We start from the raw sequence: 21025 nt of genomic DNA, 5'->3' as shown, positions 1-21025 counted from the left end.
TGGGATGAGAATACATGCAGGTTTTATAAATGATTTACAAAATAGACACAAGTACGTGAAACTACATTCTATGGTTGAATTATCGAAATCGAATATGCCCCTTTTTATTAAGTCTGGTAATCTAAGAATTAGGGAACAGACACCCTAATTGACGCGAATCCTAAAGATAGATCTATTGGGCCTAACAAACCCCATCCAAAGTACCGGATGCTTTAGTACTTCGAAATTTATATCATATCCGAAGGGTGTCCCGGAATGATGGGGATATTCTTATATATGCATCTTGTTAATGTCGGTTACCAGGTGTTCACCATATGAATGATTTTTATCTCTATGTATGGGATGTATATTGAAATATGAAATCTTGTGGTCTATTGTTACGATTTGATATATATAGGTTAAACCTATAACCCACCAACATTTTTTGTTAACGTTTTAAGCATGTTTATTCTCAGGTGATTATTAAGAGCTTCCGCTGTCGCATACTTAAATAAGGACAAGATTTGGAGTCCATGCTTGTATGATATTGTGTAAAAACTGCATTCAAGAAACTTATTTTGTTGTAACATATTTGTATTGTAAAACATTATGTAATAGTCGTGTGTAAAACGGATATTTTAGATTATCATTATTTAATAATCTACGTAAAGCTTTTTAAAACCTTTATTGATGAAATAAAGGTTATGGTTTATTTTAAAATGAATGCAGTCTTTGAAAAACGTCTCATATAGAGGTCAAAACCTCGCAACGAAATCAATTAATATGGAACGTTTTTAATCAATAAGAACGGGACATTTCAGTTGGTATCCGAGCGTTGGTCTTAGAGAACCAGAATTTTGCATTAGTGTGTCTTATCGAGTTTGTTAGGATGCATTAGTGAGTTTGGACTTCGACCGTGTTTACTTGAAAAATGATTGCTTAACAAATTTTGTTGGAAACTATATATTTTTAACATGTGAATATTAGTGTTTGATATTATGTGATAGATGTCTACCTCTAGAACAAGTCCCATTGACTCACCTAATAATAATGAAGAGTCAAATGTAAATTGGAATGATTCGTGGACTGATTCACAAGTTCCCGAAGAGGAACCGGAAGAAGAGTCGGAACCGGAAGAAGAATCGGAACCGGAAGAAGAATCGGAACCGAAAGAAGAAATAGAACCAGTGGGGGAAATAATAAAACGGTTAAGTAGAAGAAAATCCTCAACCAACCGACCAAAGTTAATTATGGTCAATGGTGTTTCCGCCAAGGAAGCAAAGTATTGGGAGGATTACCAATTCTCCGATGAATCGGATCCCTACAAGGATTCCGATGATGTTATAGAAATTACCCCAACACAATTTAATAAGGCAAAAGAGAACAATAAGGGAAAGGACATAAAAATAGAAAAATTTGATTCCAAACCCGACGAACTTTATATGTATCGTCAACACCCGTATTTCTTAAGTTGTGACAATAACCCGGAACCTCTAAACCACCAGGTTTTTCTAAACCAATGTGGAAAACGACGGCTCGTATTAGGGGAACATCATATATCCCTAGAAACTTGGCAAAGCGAACCAAAACCGAAGAAGAATAAACGAGCGAGTCGGAATAAGATAGTTGTATTCGTGTGGTGTAATATATGTAATATAGTGTGCTTATGCTTTATGATATATGGAAAAATTGCTTGTATTAATAAGTATTTTTTTTATGAATCTAACTCTTGTCTATTTTACAGTATAAAAACATAAAATGGATAGACAACCCAATATTTTAAGAGACCTACCCAGAGACATGATTGATGAAATCTTGTCTAGAGTCGGTCAGAATTCCTCGGCACAACTATTTAAGGCGAGATCAGTTTGTAAGACATTCGAAGAACGTTCCAAGAATGCCTTGGTTTATAAAAGGCTTTCGTTCGAAAGATGGGGGATATCACATTGGGAAATCCATAAGTTACGATGTGTTTACTTTGACGCATATATTGCGGGGAACTCAAATGCTATTTTATGCACCGGGTTAAGAAATTATTTTGACTCAATATATCCGAATATAGGACTTCGTAATTTAGAAAAAGCGGCTAACATACAACATAAAGAAGCATGTTATGCTTATGGGTTAGTAATGTTCGCTTCTCACCAAAGTGAGAACAAGAACATCGGGCTACAACTATTAAACAAAATGTTCCCACAAGTGACGGAGTCGGTAATTGGGGTAAGAAATGAGATTTTTAGGTTATTACGAGACTGTTGGTCATTACGTAACCTTCATCCTTTTGAAGACATTACAACACATTGTCTTACTATCGGTCACAACGGTTATGTTCCACAAAACCAAGGATGGGAAGTGGTATTAGTAAAACCAGAATGCATGACTTGTTTCTGAACGTATGAATTACGTGTCTTTATTGCCTTTGCTGAACGCCTTATTTATTAACTAGAATTATCTTCGCAACTACTTTGTATCAAAGTTTTATGTGCTATATTTCATGCTATATGTAAAATAGCGGTATTGTAAGTTTGCAAGTTATTGTATAAAGGCTTGAATATCATATATATATATATATATATATATATATATATATATATATATATATATATATATATATATATATATATATATATATATATATATATATATATATGTATATGTATTTTTTTTTGTGATTAGCTTTTCATATAGAATTGTAGTAGTTGAAATGGTATGTTAGCTACTAAGTATGAACTTAACGGGTAGGTACTACCCGAATTAAAGAGTATAAAATGCTAATATAAAGAAAGAGCTTTTATAAATAAGTTCATATTACGCTACGAAATACTATTGACTACTCTTGATATTCTATATGATTAACTCGTTTCATTTGACTATTTTGAAGGAAATGGCACCGACTACTCGACACACCTTGAATATGAACGAAGAGGAATTTCGTGTCTTTCTTGCTTCAAACATAGCTGCAGTACAGGCTGCGCTACATACCAACAATAACCTTGGATCTAGCAGTACAGGAAATCATGTAGGATGCACCTACAAAGAATTCACTGCCTGCAAACTTTTAAAATTTGATGGAACCGAAGGACCGATCGGATTGAAACGGTAGACCAAGAAGATCGAATCGGTGTTTGCCATAAGTGAGTGTACTGAAGAGGACAAAGTGAAGTACGCTACACATACCTTCACAGGTTCTGCGTTAATATGGTGGAATACCTATCTAGAGCAAGTGGGACAAGATGATGCTTACGCACTACCGTGGTCAGCATTCAAGCACTTGATGAACGAGAAGTACCGTCCCAGAATCGAGGTCAATAAGCTCAAGACAGAACTTAGAGGGTTACGAACCCAAGGATTTGATATTACCACGTACGAAAGACGATTCACAGAATTATGCCTATTGTGTCCGGGAGCGTTCGAAGATGAGGAAGAGAAGATCGACGCGTTTGTGAAAGGATTATCGGAAAGAATCCAAGAAGATATAAGTTCACACGAGCCCGCCTCCATCCAACAGGCATGTAGAATGGCTCACAAACTAGTGAACCAGATTGAAGAAAGAATTAAAGAACAGACTACTGAAGAGGCCAATGTGAAGCAAGTCAAAAGAAAGTGGGAGGAAAACGGTGATAAGAATCACCAATACAACAACAACAACAATTACAACAATAATCGCAACAACTATCCCAACAATCGCAACTACAACAAACGGCCCAACAACAACAACAACAACAGCAACTACAACAATCATCCCAACAACAATAATAACCGCAACAACAACAACAATCAGAAGCAGCTATGCCAAAGGTGTGAAAAGTATCACTCGGGGTTCTGCACCAAATTTTGCAACAAGTGTAAAAGAAATGGTCATAGCGCGGTGAAGTGTGAGGTCTACGGACCAGGGGTTAACAGAACGAAAGGAACAAATGGTATCGGAACGAGTAATGGCGGATCAAGCAGTGTCGAAGCAAGTTATGCCAATGTAGTTTGTTATAAATGTGGAAAACCGGGCCACATTATTAGAAATTGCCCGAACCAGGAGAACACGAATGGACAAGGTCGCGGAAGAGTTTTCAATATTAATGCGGCAGAGGCACAGGAAGACCCGGAGCTTGTTACGGGTACGTTTCTTATTGACAATAAATCTGCTTACGTTTTATTTGATTCGGGTGCAGATAGAAGCTATATGAGTAGAGATTTTTGTGCTAAATTAAGTTGTCCATGGACGCCTTTGGATAGTAAATTTTTACTCGAATTAGCAAATGGTAAATTAATTTCAGCAGATAATATATGTCGGAATCGAGAAATTAAACTGGTTAGCGAAACATTTAAGATTGACTTGATACCAGTAGAGTTAGGGAGTTTTGATGTGATAATCGGTATGGACTGGTTGAAAGAAGTGAAAGCAGAGATCGTTTGTTACAAAAATACAATTTGTATTATACGAGAAAAAGAAAAACCGTTAATGGTGTACGGAGAAAAGGGCAACACGAAGCTACATCTTATTAGTAATTTGAAGGCACAAAAACTAATAAGAAAAGGTTGCTATGCTGTTCTAGCACACGTCGAGAAAGTACAAACTGAAGAAAAGAGCATCAATGATGTTCCCGTCGCAAAAGAATTTCCCGATGTATTTCCGAAAGAATTACCGGGATTACCCCCACATCGATCCGTTGAATTTCAAATAGATCTTGTACCAGGAGCTGCACCAATAGCTCGTGCTCCTTACAGACTCGCACCCAGCGAGATGAAAGAACTGCAAAGCCAATTACAAGAACTTTTAGAGCGTGGTTTCATTCGACCAAGCACATCACCGTAGGGAGATCCTGTTTTGTTTGTCAAGAAGAAAGATGGTACATTCAGGTTGTGTATCGACTACCGAGAGTTGAATAAATTTACCATCAAGAACCGCTACCCACTACCGAGAATCGACGACTTATTTGATCAACTACAAGGCTCGTCTATTTATTCAAAGATTGACTTACGTTCCGGGTATCATCAAATGCGGGTGAAAGAAGATGATATTCCAAAGACTGCTTTCAGAACACGTTACGGTCATTACGAGTTTATGGTCATGCCGTTTGGTTTAACTAATGCACCAGCTGTGTTCATGGACCTTATGAACCGAGTGTGTGGACCATACCTTGACAAGTTTGTCATTGTTTTCATTGATGACATACTTATTTACTCAAAGAATGACCAAGAACACGGTGAACATTTGAGAAAGGTGTTAGAAGTATTGAGAAAGGAAGAATTGTATGCTAAGTTTTCAAAGTGTGCATTTTGGTTGGAAGAAGTTCAATTCCTCGGTCACATAGTGAACAAAGAAGGTATTAAGGTGGATCCGGCAAAGATAGAAACTGTTGAAAAGTGGGAAACCCCGAAAACTCCGAAACACATACGCCAGTTTTTAGGACTAGCTGGTTACTATAGAAGGTTCATCCAAGACTTTTCCAGAATATCAAAACCCTTGACTGCATTAACGCATAAAGGGAAGAAATTTGAATGGAAGGATGAACAAGAGAAAGCATTTCAGTTATTGAAGAAAAAGCTAACTACGGCACCTATATTGTCATTGCCTGAAGGGAATGATGATTTTGTGATTTATTGTGACGCATCAAAGCAAGGTCTCGGTTGTGTATTAATGCAACGAACGAAGGTGATTGCTTATGCGTCTAGACAATTGAAGATTCACGAACAAAATTATACGACGCATGATTTGGAATTAGGCGCGGTTGTTTTGCATTAAAGACTTGGAGGCACTACTTATATGGGGTCAAAAGTATTATATATACCGACCACAAAAGTCTTCAACACATATTTAATCAGAAACAACTGAATATGAGGCAGCGTAGGTGGATTGAATTGTTGAATGATTACGACTTTGAGATTCGTTACCACCCGGGGAAGGCAAATGTGGTAGCCGACGCCTTGAGCAGGAAGGACAGAGAACCCATTCGAGTAAAATCTATGAATATAATGATTCACAATAACCTTACTACTCAAATAAAGGAGGCGCAACAAGGAGTTTTAAAAGAGGGAAATTTAAAGGATGAAATACCCAAAGGATCGGAGAAGCATCTTAATATTCGGGAACACGGAACCCGGTATAGGGCTGAAAGGATTTGGGTACGAAAATTTGGAGATATGAGAGAAATGGTACTTAGAGAAACTCATAAAACCAGATACTCAATACATCCTGGAACGGGAAAGATGTACAAGGATCTCAAGAAACATTTTTGGTAGCCGGGTATGAAAGCCGATGTTGCTAAATACGTAGGAGAATGTTTGACGTGTTCTAAGGTCAAAGCTGAGCATTAGAAACCATCAGGTCTACTTCAACAACCCGAAATCCCGGAATGGAAATGGAAAAACATTATCATGGATTTCATCACTAAATTTCCAAGGACTGCAAGTGGTTTTGATACTATTTGGGTAATAGTTGATCGTCTCACCAAATCAGCACATTTCCTGCCAATAAGAGAAGATGACAAGATGGAGAAGTTAGCATGACTGTATTTGAAGGAAGTCGTCTCCAGACATGGAATACCAATCTCTATTATCTCTGATAGGGATGGCAGATTTATTACAAGATTCTGGCAGACATTACAGCAAGCATTAGGAACTCGTCTAGACATGAGTACTGCCTATCATCCACAAACTGATGGGCAGAGCGAAAGGACGATACACACGCTTGAAGACATGCTACGAGCATGTGTTATTGATTTCAAAAACAGTTGGGATCGACATCTACCGTTAGCAGAATTTTCCTACAACAACAGCTACCATTCAAGCATTGAGATGGCGCCATTTGAAGCACTTTATGGTAGAAAGTGCAGGTCTCTGATTTGTTGGAATGAAGTGGGGGATAGACAGATTACGGGTCCGGAGATAATATAAGAAACTACCGAGAAGATCATCCAAATTCAACAACGGTTGAAATCCGCCCAAAGTCGACAAAAGAGCTACGCTGACATTAAAAGAAAAGATATAGAATTTGAAATTGGAGAGATGGTCATGCTTAAAGTTGCACCTTGGAAAGGCGTTGTTCGATTTGGTAAATGAGGGAAATTAAATCCAAGGTATATCGGACCATTCAAGATTATAGATCGTGTCGGACCAGTAGCTTACCGACTTGAGTTACCTCAACAACTCGCGGCTGTACATAACACTTTCCACGTCTCGAATTTGAAAAAATGTTTTGCTAAAGAAGATCTCACTATTCCGTTAGATGAAATCCAAATCAACAAAAAACTTCAATTCATCGAAGAACCCATCGAAATAATGGATCGTGAGGTTAAAAGACTTAAGCAAAACAAGATACCAATTGTTAAGGTTCGATGGAATGCTCGTAGAGGACCCGAGTTCACCTGGGAACGAGAAGATCAGATGAAGAAGAAATACCCGCATTTATTTCCAGAAGATACGTCAACACCTCCAACTGCTTAAAATTTCGGGACGAAATTTATTTAACGGGTAGGTACTGTAGTGACCCGAACTTTTCCATGTTTATATACATATTAAATAAAATTGTTATTTACATGATTAAGTGTTTCCAACATGTTAAGCAATCAAACTTGTTAAGACTTGATTAATTGAAATAGGTTTCATATAGACAATTGACCACCCAAGTTGACTGGTGATTCACGAACGTTAAAACTGGTAAAAACTATATAATGACATATATATGGTTATATATATAGTTAACATGATATTATGATAAGTAAACATATCATTAAGTATATTAATAATGAACTTCATTTGTAAAAACAAGACTACTAACTTAATGATTTTGAAACGAGACATATATGTAACGATTATCGTTGTAACGACATTTAATGTATTTATATCATATTAAGAGATATTCGTACATCATAATATCATGATAATATAATAATTTAAAATCTCATTTGATATTATAAACATTGGGTAAACAACATTTAACAAGATCGTTAACCTAAAGGTTTCAAAACAACACTTACATGTAACGACTAACAATGACTTAACGACTCAGTTAAAATGTATATACATGTAGTGTTTTAATATGTATTCATACACTTTTGAAAGACTTCAAGACACTTATCAAAATACTTCTACTTAACAAAAATGCTTACAATTACATCCTCGTTCAGTTTCATCAACAATTCTACTCGTATGCACCTGTATTCGTACTCGTACAATACACAGCTTTTAGATGTATGTACTATTGGTATATACACTCCAATGATCAGATCTTAGCAGCCCATGTGAGTCACCTAACACATGTGGGAACCATCATTTGGCAACTAGCATGAAATATCTCATAAAATTACAAAAATATGAGTAATCATTCATGACTTATTTACATAAAAACAAAATTACATATCCTTTATATCTAATCCATACACCAACGACCAAAAACACCTACAAACACTTTCATTCTTCAATTTTCTTCATCTAATTAATCTCTCTCAAGTTCTATCTTCAAGTTCTAAGTGTTCTTCATAAATTCTACAAGTTCTAGTTTCATAAAAATCAAGAATACTTCCAAGTTTGCTAGCTTACTTCCAATCTTGTAGAGTGATCATCCAACCTCAAGAAATCTTTCTTATTTACAGTAAGATATCTTTATAATACAAGGTAATACTCATATTCAAACTTTGATTCAATTTCTATAACTATAACAATCTTATTTCGAGTGAAAATCTTACTTGAACTGTTTTCATGTCATGATTCTGCTTCAAGAACTTTTAAGCCATCCAAGGATCCTTTGAAGCTAGATCCATTTTTCTCATTTCCAGTAGCTTTATCCAGAAAACTTGAGGTAGTAATGATGTTCATAGCATCATTCGATTCATACATATAAAGCTATCTTATTCGATGGTTTAAACTTGTAATCACTAGAACATAGTTTAGTTAATTCTAAATTTGTTCGCAAACAAAAGTTAATCCTTCTAACTTGACTTTTAAAATCAACTAAACACATGTTCTATATCTATATTATATGCTAACTTAATGATTTAAAACCTGGAAACACGAAAAACACCGTAAAACCGGATTTACGCCGTCGTAGTAACACCGCAAGCTGTTTTGGGTTAGTTAATTAAAAACTATGATAAACTTTGATTTAAAAGTTGTTCTTCTGGGAAAATGATTTTTCTTATGAACATGAAACTATATCCAAAAATCATGGTTAAACTCAAAGTGGAAGTATGTTTTTCAAAATGGTCATCAAGACGTCGTTCTTTCGACTGAAATGACTACCTCTTACAAAAAAGACTTGTAACTTATATTTCTGACTATAAACCTATACTTTTTCTGTTTAGATTCATAAAATAGAGTTCAATATGAAACCATAGCAATTTGATTCACTCAAAACGGATTTAAAATGAAGAAGTTATGGGTAAAACAAGATTGGATATTTTTTATTTTTATAGCTACGGGAAATATTAACAATTCTATACAAATCATATCCTAGCTAACTTATATTGTATTATACATGTATTCGAATATATTATGTAATCTTGGGATACCATAGACACGTATGCAAATGTTTTGATATATCATATCGACCCATGTATATATATTATTTGGAACAACCATAGACACTCTATATGCAGTAATGTGGGAGTTAGCTATACAGGGTTGAGGTTGATTCCAAAAATATATATATATACTATGAGTTGTGATCTAGCCTGAGATGTGTATACACTGGGTCGTGGATTGATTCAAGATAATATATATCGATTTATTTCTGTACATCTAATTGTGGACAACTAGTTGTAGGTTACTAACGAGGACAGCTGACTTAATAAACTTAAAACATCAAAATGTATTAAAAGTGTTGTAAATATATTTTGAACATACTTTGATATATATGTACATATTTGTTATAGGTTCGTGAATCGACCAGTGGCCAAGTCTTACTTCCCGACGAAGTAAAAATCTGTGAAAGTGAGTTATAGTCCCACTTTTAAAATCTAATATTTTTGGGATGAGAATACATGCAGGTTTTATAAATGATTTACAAAATAGACACAAGTACGTGAAACTACATTCTATGGTTGAATTATCGAAATTGAATATGCCCCTTTTTATTAAGTCTGGTAATGTAAGAATTAGGGAACAGACACCCTAATTGATGCGAATCCTAAAGATAGATCTATTGGGCCTAACAAACCCCATCCAAAGTACCGGATGCTTTAGTACTTCGAAATTTATATCATATCCGAAGGGTGTCCCGGAATGATGGGGATATTCTTATATATGCATCTTGTTAATGTCGGTTACCAGGTGTTCACCATATGAATGATTTTTATCTCTATGTATTGAATGTATATTGAAATATGAAATCTTGTGGTCTATTGTTACGATTTGATATATATAGGTTAAACCTATAACTCACCAACATTTTTTGTTGACGTTTTAATCATGTTTATTCTCAGGTGATTATTAAGAGCTTCCGCTGTCGCATACTTAAATAAGGACAAGATTTGGAGTCCATGCTTGTATGATATTGTGTAAAAACTGCATTCAAGAAACTTATTTCGTTGTAATATATTTGTATTGTAAACCATTATGTAATAGTCGTGTGTAAACAGGATATTTTAGATTATCATTATTTGATAATCTACGTAAAGCTTTTTAAAACCTTTATTGATGAAATAAAGGTTATGGTTTATTTTAAAATGAATGCAGTCTTTGAAAAACGTCTCATATAGAGGTCAAAACCTCGCAACGAAATCAATTAATATGGAACGTTTTTAATCAATAAGAACGGGACATTTCAATATCCTCAGACGACTCTAGTGACGATGACTCCGATGAGGAGGACCTTGATGATGCACCTGTTCAGCCACCCTCCACCCTGCCGAAGAAGCGGTACAGTTTCGCGGCACTATTATTCCGGGGATCAACGGAGGTCGAGCATTCACTGACGCATTTGGTCGGCGTCGTAGGGTTACCGCCCATAAGCGGCTTGTGCTGTATCCTGCCGATCCCTTCATCCGTAAGCCTTACCGCCTCGCAGCCTCTACTTCTGGAGCCAGACCGTCTGCACCACCAGCTCCACCAGCACCACCCGTACCGACTGCTCCGCCCGCCCCACCCACTCCCTCTGTCGAGGAACTGATGAGGGAGGTGGAGATCCTTCGTGCTCGGGTAATTGAGCTCGAGGACCAGATGTCCCACGTATTGGACATCCTACACCCACCTTCACCATAGGACTTTTGTAGTAGATTTCATTATGTAATCTAGCTGTAGTTTTATGTTTCACTTATGTATTGTACGAACTTATACAGATGTATGCAACTTATTATTATTAATGAATGGAACTTTGCGTTATTTAATTCTTGCACGATGTTCTATTTACGTTACTATATGATTCTGTGGTATTTGTACCTAGATGCGTTACTTAATAAACATGTGATGTGTTGATTCCATGTTGGTTACATATACTGTATTATTACTATTTGCATACTGGATTTTGACTTGAGTCAAAATTTTTGTTTAGAACACCATGGCCAACGGACGATCAACATCAACACCTACCGCAGCCCAAATCGAGGAGATGATTGCCGAAAGGGTAGCCGCAGCCAATGCGGAAATGCAACCCCAAACTCCACCGCCACCGGTTATTCAACCCGTTCGTAATGGGTGTACGTACAAAGAGTTCCAAAGCTGCAAACCCCACAACTTCAGTGGAACAGAGGGGCCGGTTGGTCTCACTAGATGGTTCGAGAAGTTAGAATCTGTGTTTCGAGTTAGTAACTGTTCAGAGGAGAATAAGACCAAGTTTGCTTCATGCACGCTGGCTGATGGCGCACTAACGTGGTGGAACACGTTGGCTCAAGCAAAAGGTATTGATGAGGCGTTTGCTACTCCATGGGAGGAATTCAAAGGGGCCCTGATTGAGGAATATTGCCCTAGGACCGAGATCCAGAAGATGGAAATGGAATTTATGCAGTTAAAGGCCGTTGGGAACGACCTTGATAGCTACAACCGGAGATTTTTGGAACTAGCCCTGATGTGTCCTACCATGGTTACATCAACGAATGGAAAGGTACTTCTGGGGACTTCCTAAGAGCATTAAGGGAAACGTCCAAGCCACCAAATGTCCCGGAAGCGATGCGCATGGCGCATACTTTAATGAATCAAATTGTCATCAATGAACCGGAGAAGGCTAAGTCTGAAGCGGGTAGTAGTGACAAGTGCAAATGGGATAACAACAGGGGATGGACCTATGATCAGAACCCGGCGAAATGACCTGAGGGTTTCAGAGGAAACAACAACGGTGGAAACCCCAATCCGAACACCAACTCAAACCTGAACTACAAGGGAACCTTACCACAATGCAAGAGATGCTATAAGCACCATACTGGGTATTGTAACGTTGTTTGTGAAAAGTGCCAACGGACGGGATACATCGGTAAGGACTGCAAGGTCACCACTTTGAATGTGAAGGCGAACCCCAATGGACCGAAAAAGTGCTACGAATGTGGACAGACGGGCCATTTTAGAAATACGTGTCCAAAAAGACGGCGGACCACCCCGTGGTAGAGCTTTCAACGTTAATGCAAGGGACGCCCGAGAAAACCCCGGCTTGGTGACAGGTATATTCACTATCAACAATCTTTTAGCTTCGGTCCTATTTGATACTGGTGCTGATAGAAGTTATGTATGTAGACACTTTTGCGATAAGATAAATTGGTCATTAGTCCCTTTAAAAGAGAGTATGCTTGTCGAGGTCGCCAATGGAAAACTTGAGAAGGTTGACCATATTAGTCGAGGAGCTATTATCAACATAGCTGGTGCGGAATTCGAAATTGACTTAATACCTATCAAATTAGGAAGCTTTGATGTTATCGTCAGTATGGACTGGTTGACCAAGATAAAGGCCGATATTATCTGTGGAGATAAAGCTCTTCGTATACCGCAAGGAGATGGTGAGCCACTGATCATTTACGGAGAGAGATGTACCTCGAAGCTGAACCTCATCAGTTGCGTGAAAGCACAAAAGATCATGAAGAAGGGACGTCTTACTGTCCTAGCACATGTGAAAACTGTAGAAACCGAGGTGAAGAGTGTGAACGACGTTCGAATTGTGAACGAATTCTCCGATGTCTTTCCTGAAGAATTGCCTGGATTACAGCCGCCGAGAGCAGTAGAGTTTCAGATCGACTTAGTGCCAGGAGCTGCACCTGTAGCTCGCGCACCTTATAGACTCGCACCTTCCGAGATGCAAGAATTACAGAGTCAACTACAAGAGCTGTTAGACCGTGGATTTATCCAACCAAGTTTCTCGCCTTGGGGCGCACCTGTGTTGTTTGTGAAGAAGAAGGATGGATCCTTCCGTATGTGTATCGACTACCGTGAACTCAACAAATTGACAATCAAGAATCGGTATCCTCTTCCCCGCATTGACGATCTTTTTGATTAACTTCAAGGATCGAGTGTTTACTCTAAGATTGATTTGCGCTCCGGTTATCACCAGTTGAGGGTGAAGGAAAGTGATGTGATGAAAACTGCATTCATAACTCGTTATGGTCATTATGAGTTTCTCGTGATGCCATTCAGATTAACCAATGCATCTGCAGTGTTCATGGACCTCATTAATCGTGTCTGCAAGCCATACCTGGATAAGTTCGTTATCGTCTTCATAGATGATATCCTCATCTACTCTAAGAGCGAAGAAGAGCATGAGCAACATCTTCGATTAGTGCTTGAACTCTTGAGGCAAGAGCAACTTTACGCCAAATTCTCCAAGTGTGAATTTTGGTTGAAGGAAGTCCAATTTCTGGGTCATGTTGTAAGCGACCAGGGTATCAAAGTTGATCCCGCCAAGATTGAAGCTATCAGCAAGTGGGAAACCCCCACTACTCCAACTCACATCCGCCAATTTCTAGGTCTCGCCGGTTACTACCGAAGGTTTATTGAAGGCTTCTCTCTAATTGCGCGTCCTTTGACCGCGTTGACTCACAAAGGGAAGAAGTTCATTTGGGAACCCGCACACGAATCAACATTCCAAACTTTGAAGAAGAAGTTGACCACCGCACCTATCTTATCACTTCCTGAGGGCAGTGATGACTTTTTTGTTTATTGCGATGCATCGAAAAGTGGTTTTGGTTGTGTACTGATGTAAAGATCAAAGGTTATTGCCTATGCATCCCGTCAACTAAAGATTCACGAGCGGAACTACACTACTCACGATCTTGAACTTGGAGCCGTTGTCTTTGCACTCAAGTTGTGGAGACACTATCTTTATGGAACGAAAAGTACTATCTTCACCGATCACAAGAGTCTCCAGCACATCTTCGATCAGAAGCAACTAAATATGAGACAGCGTCGATGGATCGAGATGCTGAACGACTACGATTGTGAACTTCGTTATCATCCTGGCAAGGCCAATGTTGTAGCTGACGCTTTAAGCTAAAAGAGAGGACGGCACCTCTTCATGTTAGGGCTCTGAACATCACCATTCATTCGAATCTCAATAGTCAGATCCGAGTAGCCCAAGATGAGGCTCTCAAGGAGGAGAATATATCTCACGAACATTTGAACATACTTGTCTCTCGATTCGAGGTTAGGGAGTCTGGACTCCGATGTTATGCCGGAAGAATTTGGGTACCTCTTTATGGAGATCTACGAAACCTTATACTTGATGAAGCACACAAATCGAGATATTCGATTCATCCTGGAGCGGGCAAGATGTACCACGACCTTAAAGAACAGTATTGGTGGCCAAATCTTAAGAAAGACGTTGCAACCTATGTTGGTAAGTGTTTAACTTGCTCGAAAGTTAAGGCCGAGCATCAGAGACCTTCTGGGTTACTTCAACAGCCGGAAATCCCGCAATAGAAGTGGGAAAGGATAACTATGGATTTCATCACCAAGCTACCAAAGACGGTGGGCGGATACGATACCATCTGGGTTATTGTTGACCACCTTACTAAATCTGCACACTTCCTAGCGATGAAGGAAATGGATACGATGGAGAGACTTGCTCAATTATACATCAAGGAGGTTGTATCTTGTCATGGTGTACCTTTATCGATCATCTCAGATCGCGATCCCCGTTTTGCTTCCAGATTTTGGCGTTCTTTACAAGAAGCCATGGGAACCCGTCTCGACATGAGTACTGCTTATCACCCACAGACCGACGGGAAAAGTGAACGAACGATTCAGACCTTGGAGGACATGTTGCGTGCATGTGTTATTGATTTCGGAAAGGCCTGGGAAAGGCATTTGCCACTCGCTGAATTTTCTTACAACAACAGTTATCACTCGAGTATTAATGCCGCACCTTTTGAAGCGTTGTATGACCGCAAATGCCGATCTCCTATTTGCTGGGCCGAGGTAGGCGAAAAGCAAATCACCGGACCCGAGGTAGTACACGAAACAACGGAGAAGATTGCTCAGATTCAAGCTAGACTTAAGACTGCCCGCGATCGTCAAAAGTGTTATGCCGATCTTAAATGTAAAGACTTTGAATTCAACGTTGGTGACCACGTAATGTTGAAGGTTGCACCTTGGAAAGGTGTGATCCGTTTTGGAAAACGTGGAAAGTTAAACCCACGATACATTGGTACTTTTGAAATCTTGGAACATGTTGGACCCGTTGCTTACCGTTTGGATCTTCCAGCTCAATTGAGCTCAGTTCATCCTACCTTCCACGTGTCAAACTTGAAGAAGTGTCTTGCTGCACCTGAACTTATCATACCACTTGAGGAACTTACGATTGATGACAAACTCCACTTTGTGAAAGAGCCTGTTGAAATTATGGATCGTGAGATCAAAACATTGAAACGCAACAAGATTCCGATCGTCCGAGTACGATGGAATGCCAAACGAGGACCTGAGTTTACTTGGGAACGAGAGGATCAAATGATGCGGAAGTATCCTCACCTTTTCCCGACTCCTCCATCTACCTCAGCTTAAAATTTCGGGACGAAATTTTCTTTAACAGGTGGGTAATGTAACGACCATGGATTTTCCAACGTTTATTTATTAATAATTGTTATTATTAATACTTGTGATTTAACGAATGTATGTTATTACATTTACTTGTTACCATGATTGATCATACTTGACTTTAAATGCCCGAAACGTCTTTGTGACATACGTACATTACACGAATAATATTTTCGAGTATTATTTACATTCATGATTAAGTTTTATTAATCATTTTAATTAACTAAGGTTATTAGTTAATTACTTGGGCTTTAATTGGATTTACTTGTTAATTAATGGAACTTGGGCTTTTATTAGTGATTAGTGGGCTTGGAAGCCCACCCTACATCTTATATGGACTTATTTAGCCCATTACTTCATGTAAGTATCACAATGACTTAACTAGTTAGTTTAGTCCAAAAAGAATCTAGTTACTTGTTCTTTCCCATGCAAGCTTCCTATTAACCAAGTTTTAAAGCCTTTTCATGCATGAACCTTGTGGACATTTCCCTCCCCTCCTTTTCCTTTGAAACCGTCAACTATGGGCACATGGGGAGGAGTTTTTGTTTCATTTTTTTGATTACTTATCCTCTTGTATCTTCATTTCTCACACACACTTCAAACTTGCATCTTATTTTCTCTCTTTTTCTCTCTAATCCTTGTAAGTAACAAGCTCATTTCTCTTTTCTTTTCTTTACCTAAAACCGAAACCAAACATCACATAATCATCATCATTACTTGTTTCATATTGTTGTTTAATTACTTGTTCATGTATGTTACTTAAATACTTGTAATTGTTTGTTGTTTACTTACAAATTATTAAGAATCAAACTTGTTAGTTTGATTCTTCATATTAACTTGTTCTTACAAGACATACAAGAACATAAACTTTCTAGTTTATGTTCTACACTTATTGTTGTAAAGATTAAATTTCATGTGTTGCAAAAACCATACTTGTAATTCATGTTTGTAAACTTAAAAGTTTACATTCTTAAAGATCAAGACTTTGGCTTGAATCTTTAAAGTATGAACAACCATGACTTGTTACTTGTTTATTTAGTTTATTACTTCATTTCTTGTACATTTAAATTCATGTTTGTTGTTAAATGGTCAAGTATTACAAGTTAGTCTTGATCTCATACTTCTTGGAACTAAAAGTTAACTTGAAAGTTCAAGAACATGGAAGTATAACTTTTTAGTTATAACTTCATACACTTGTGTTAGATTTAACTTAATAACTTTAGATCTAGACCTTTGGGTCTTGGATCTTCAAGATCTAACTAAGAACTATGTTCTACATCTTAAGATCTTGATTAGTTAGTTTACTTTCAAGTTTGTAGTTAAATATTACTTTTATAGTTCATGTATGTGTTAAATCTAAGATTTGATGTAACTTTGGTTCATCAAACTACATACAACACTTAATTGAGTTGTGCTACATGTCTTAGACTTACACAAGTGTTATGATGGTGAAACCTTGGTTAAGATGATGCAAACACATCAACGAGTTATACACTTGAAGCTATATGCATCAAGGATGAGAACCGTGATGAGCAACGAGTACCAAGAACCACCGGAACCTACTGTTTTACTGTTTCTGTGTCTGACCCGTACGACCTGTGAAATGTCCCGTTCTTATTGATTAAAAACGTTCCATATTAATTGATTTCGTTGCGAGGTTTTGACCTCTATATGAGACGTTTTTTCAAAGACTGCATTCATTTTGAAACAAACCATAACCTTTATTTCATCAATAAAGGTTTAAAAAGCTTTACGTAGATTATCAAATAATGATAATCTAAAATATACTGTTTACACACGACCATTACATAATGGTTTACAATACAAATATGTTACCACAAAATAAGTTTCTTGAATGCAGTTTTTACACAATATCATACAAGCATGGACTCCAAATCTCGTCCTTATTTAAGTATGCGACAGCGGAAGCTCTTAATAATCACCTGAGAATAAACATGCTTAAAACGTCAACAAAAATGTTGGTGAGTTATAGGTTTAACCTATATATATCAAATCATAATAATAGGCCACAAGATTTCATATTTCAATACACATCCCATACATAGAGATAAAAATTATTCATATGGTGAACACCTGGTAACCGACATTAACAAGATGCATATATAAGAATATCCCCATCATTCCGGGACACCCTTCGGATATGATATAAATTTCGAAGTACTAAAGCATCCGGTACTTTGGATGGGGTTTGTTAGGCCCAATAGATCTATCTTTAGGATTCGCGTCAATTAGGGTGTCTGTTCCCTAATTCTTAGATTACCAGACTTAATAAAAAGGGGCATATTCGATTTCGATAATTCAACCATAGAATGTAGTTTCACGTACTTGTGTCTATTTTGTAAATCATTTATAAAACCTGCATGTATTCTCATCCCAAAAATATTAGATTTTAAAAGTGGGACTATAACTCACTTTCACAGATTTTTACTTCGTCGGGAAGTAAGACTTGGCCACTGGTTGATTCACGAACCTATAACAATATATACATATATATCAAAGTATGTTCAAAATATATTTACAACACTTTTAATATATTTTGATGTTTTAAGTTTATTAAGTCAGCTGTCCTCGTTAGTAACCTACAACTAGTTGTCCACAGTTAGATGTACAGAAATAAATCGATAAATATTATCTTGAATCAATCCACGACCCAATGTATACGTATCTCAATATTGATCACAACTCAAACTATATATATTTTGGAATCAACCTCAACCCTGTATAGCTAACTCCAACATTCACATATAGAGTGTCTATGGTTGTTCCGAAATATATATAGATGTGTCGACATGATAGGTCGAAACATTGTATACGTGTCTATGGTATCTCAAGATTACATAATATACAATACAAGTTAATTAAGTTATGGTTGGAATAGATTTGTTACCAATTTTCACGTAGCTAAAATGAGAAAAATTATCCAATCTTGTTTTACCCATAACTTCTTCATTTTAAATCCGTTTTGAGTGAATAAAATTGCTATGGTTTCATATTGAACTCTATTTTATGAATCTAAACAGAAAAATTATAGGTTTATTGTCGGAAAAATAAGTTACAAGTCGTTTTTGTAAAGGTAGTCATTTCAGTCGAAAGAACGACGTCTAGATGACCATTTTAGAAAACATACTTCCACTTTGAGTTTAACCATAATTTTTGGATATAGTTTCATGTTCATAATAAAAATCATTTTCTCAGAATAACAACTTTTAAATCAAAGTTTATCATAGTTTTTAATTAACTAACCCAAAACAGCCCGCGGTGTTACTACGACGGCGTAAATTCGGTTTTACGGTGTTTTTCGTGTTTCCAGGTTTTAAATCATTAAGTTAGCATATCATATAGATATAGAACATGTGTTTAGTTTATTTTAAAAGTCAAGTTAGAAGGATTAACTTTTGTTTGCGAACAAGTTTAGAATTAACTAAACTATGTTCTAGTGATTACAAGTTTAAACCTTCGAATAAGATAGCTTTATATGTATGAATTGAATGATGTTATGAACAGCATTACTATCTTAAGTTCCTTGGATAAACCTACTGGAAAATAGAAAAATGGATCTAGCTTCAACGGATCCTTGGATGGCTCGAAGTTCTTGAAGCAGAATCATGACACGAAAACAAGTTCAAGTAAGATCATCACTTGAAATAAGATTGTTATAGTTATAGAAATTGAACCAAAGTTTGAATATAATTATTACCTTGTATTAGAATGATAACCTACTGTAAGAAACAAAGATTTCTTGAGGTTGGATGATCACCTTGCAAGTTTGGAAGTGAGCTAGCAAACTTAAAAGTATTCTTGATTTTATGTAACTAGAACTTGTAGAATTTATGAAGAACACTTAGAACTTGAAGATAGAACTTGAGAGAGATCAATTAGATGAAGAAAATTGAAGAATGAAAGTGTCTGTAGATGTTTTTGGTCGTTGGTGTATGGATTAGATATAAAGGATACGTAATTTTGTTTTCATGTAAATAAGTCATGAATGATTACTCATATTTTTGTAATTTTATGAGATATTTCATGCTAGTTGCCAAATGATGGTTCCCACATATGTTAGGTGACTCACATGGTCTGCTAAGAGCTGATCATTGGAGTGTATATACCAATAGTACATACATCTAAAAGCTGTATATTGTACGAGTACGAATACGGGTGCATACGAGTAGAATTGTTGATGAAACTGAACGAGGATGTAATTGTAAGCATTTTTGTTAAGTAGAAGTATTTTCATAAGTGTATTGAAGTCTTTCAAAAGTATATAAATACATATTAAAACACTACATGTATATACATTTTAACTGAGTCGTTAAGTCATCGTTAGTCGTTACATGTAAGTGTTGTTTTGAAACCTTTAGGTTAACGATCTTGTTAAATGTTGTTAACCCAATGTTTATAATATCAAATGAGATTTTAAATTATTATATTATCATGATATTATCATGTATGAATATCTCTTAATATGATATATATACATTAAATGTCTTTACAACGATAATCGTTACATATATGTTTCGTTTAAAAATCATTAAGTTAGTAGTCTTGTTTTTACATATGTAGTTCATTGTTAATATACTTAATGATATGTTTACTTATCATAGTATCATGTTAACTATATATATATATATATATATATATATATATATATATATATATATATATATATATATATATATATATATATATATATATATCCATATATATGTCATCATATAGTTTTTACAAGTTTTAACGTTCGTGAATCACCGGTCAACTTGGGTGGTCAATTGTCTATATGAAACATATTTCAATTAATCAAGTCTTAACAAGTTTGATTGCTTAACATGTTGGAAACATTTAATCAAGTAAATATCAATCTCAATTAAGATATATAAACATGGAAAAGTTCGGGTCACTACAGTACCTACCCGTTAAATAAATTTCGTCCCGAAATTTTAAGCTGTTGAAGGTGTTGACGAATCTTCTGGAAATAGATGCGGGTATTTCTTCTTCATCTGATCTTCATGCTCCCAGGTGAACTCGGGTCCTCTACGAGCATTCCATCGAACCTTAACAATTGGTATCTTGTTTTGCTTAAGTCTTTTAA

The sequence above is a fragment of the Rutidosis leptorrhynchoides genome, chromosome 11 (genome assembly GCF_046630445.1).
Source record: "Rutidosis leptorrhynchoides isolate AG116_Rl617_1_P2 chromosome 11, CSIRO_AGI_Rlap_v1, whole genome shotgun sequence".
NCBI lineage: Eukaryota > Viridiplantae > Streptophyta > Magnoliopsida > Asterales > Asteraceae > Rutidosis > Rutidosis leptorrhynchoides.
The sequence above is the reverse complement of the archived record's forward strand: the minus strand, read 5'-3'. Positions refer to the sequence as shown.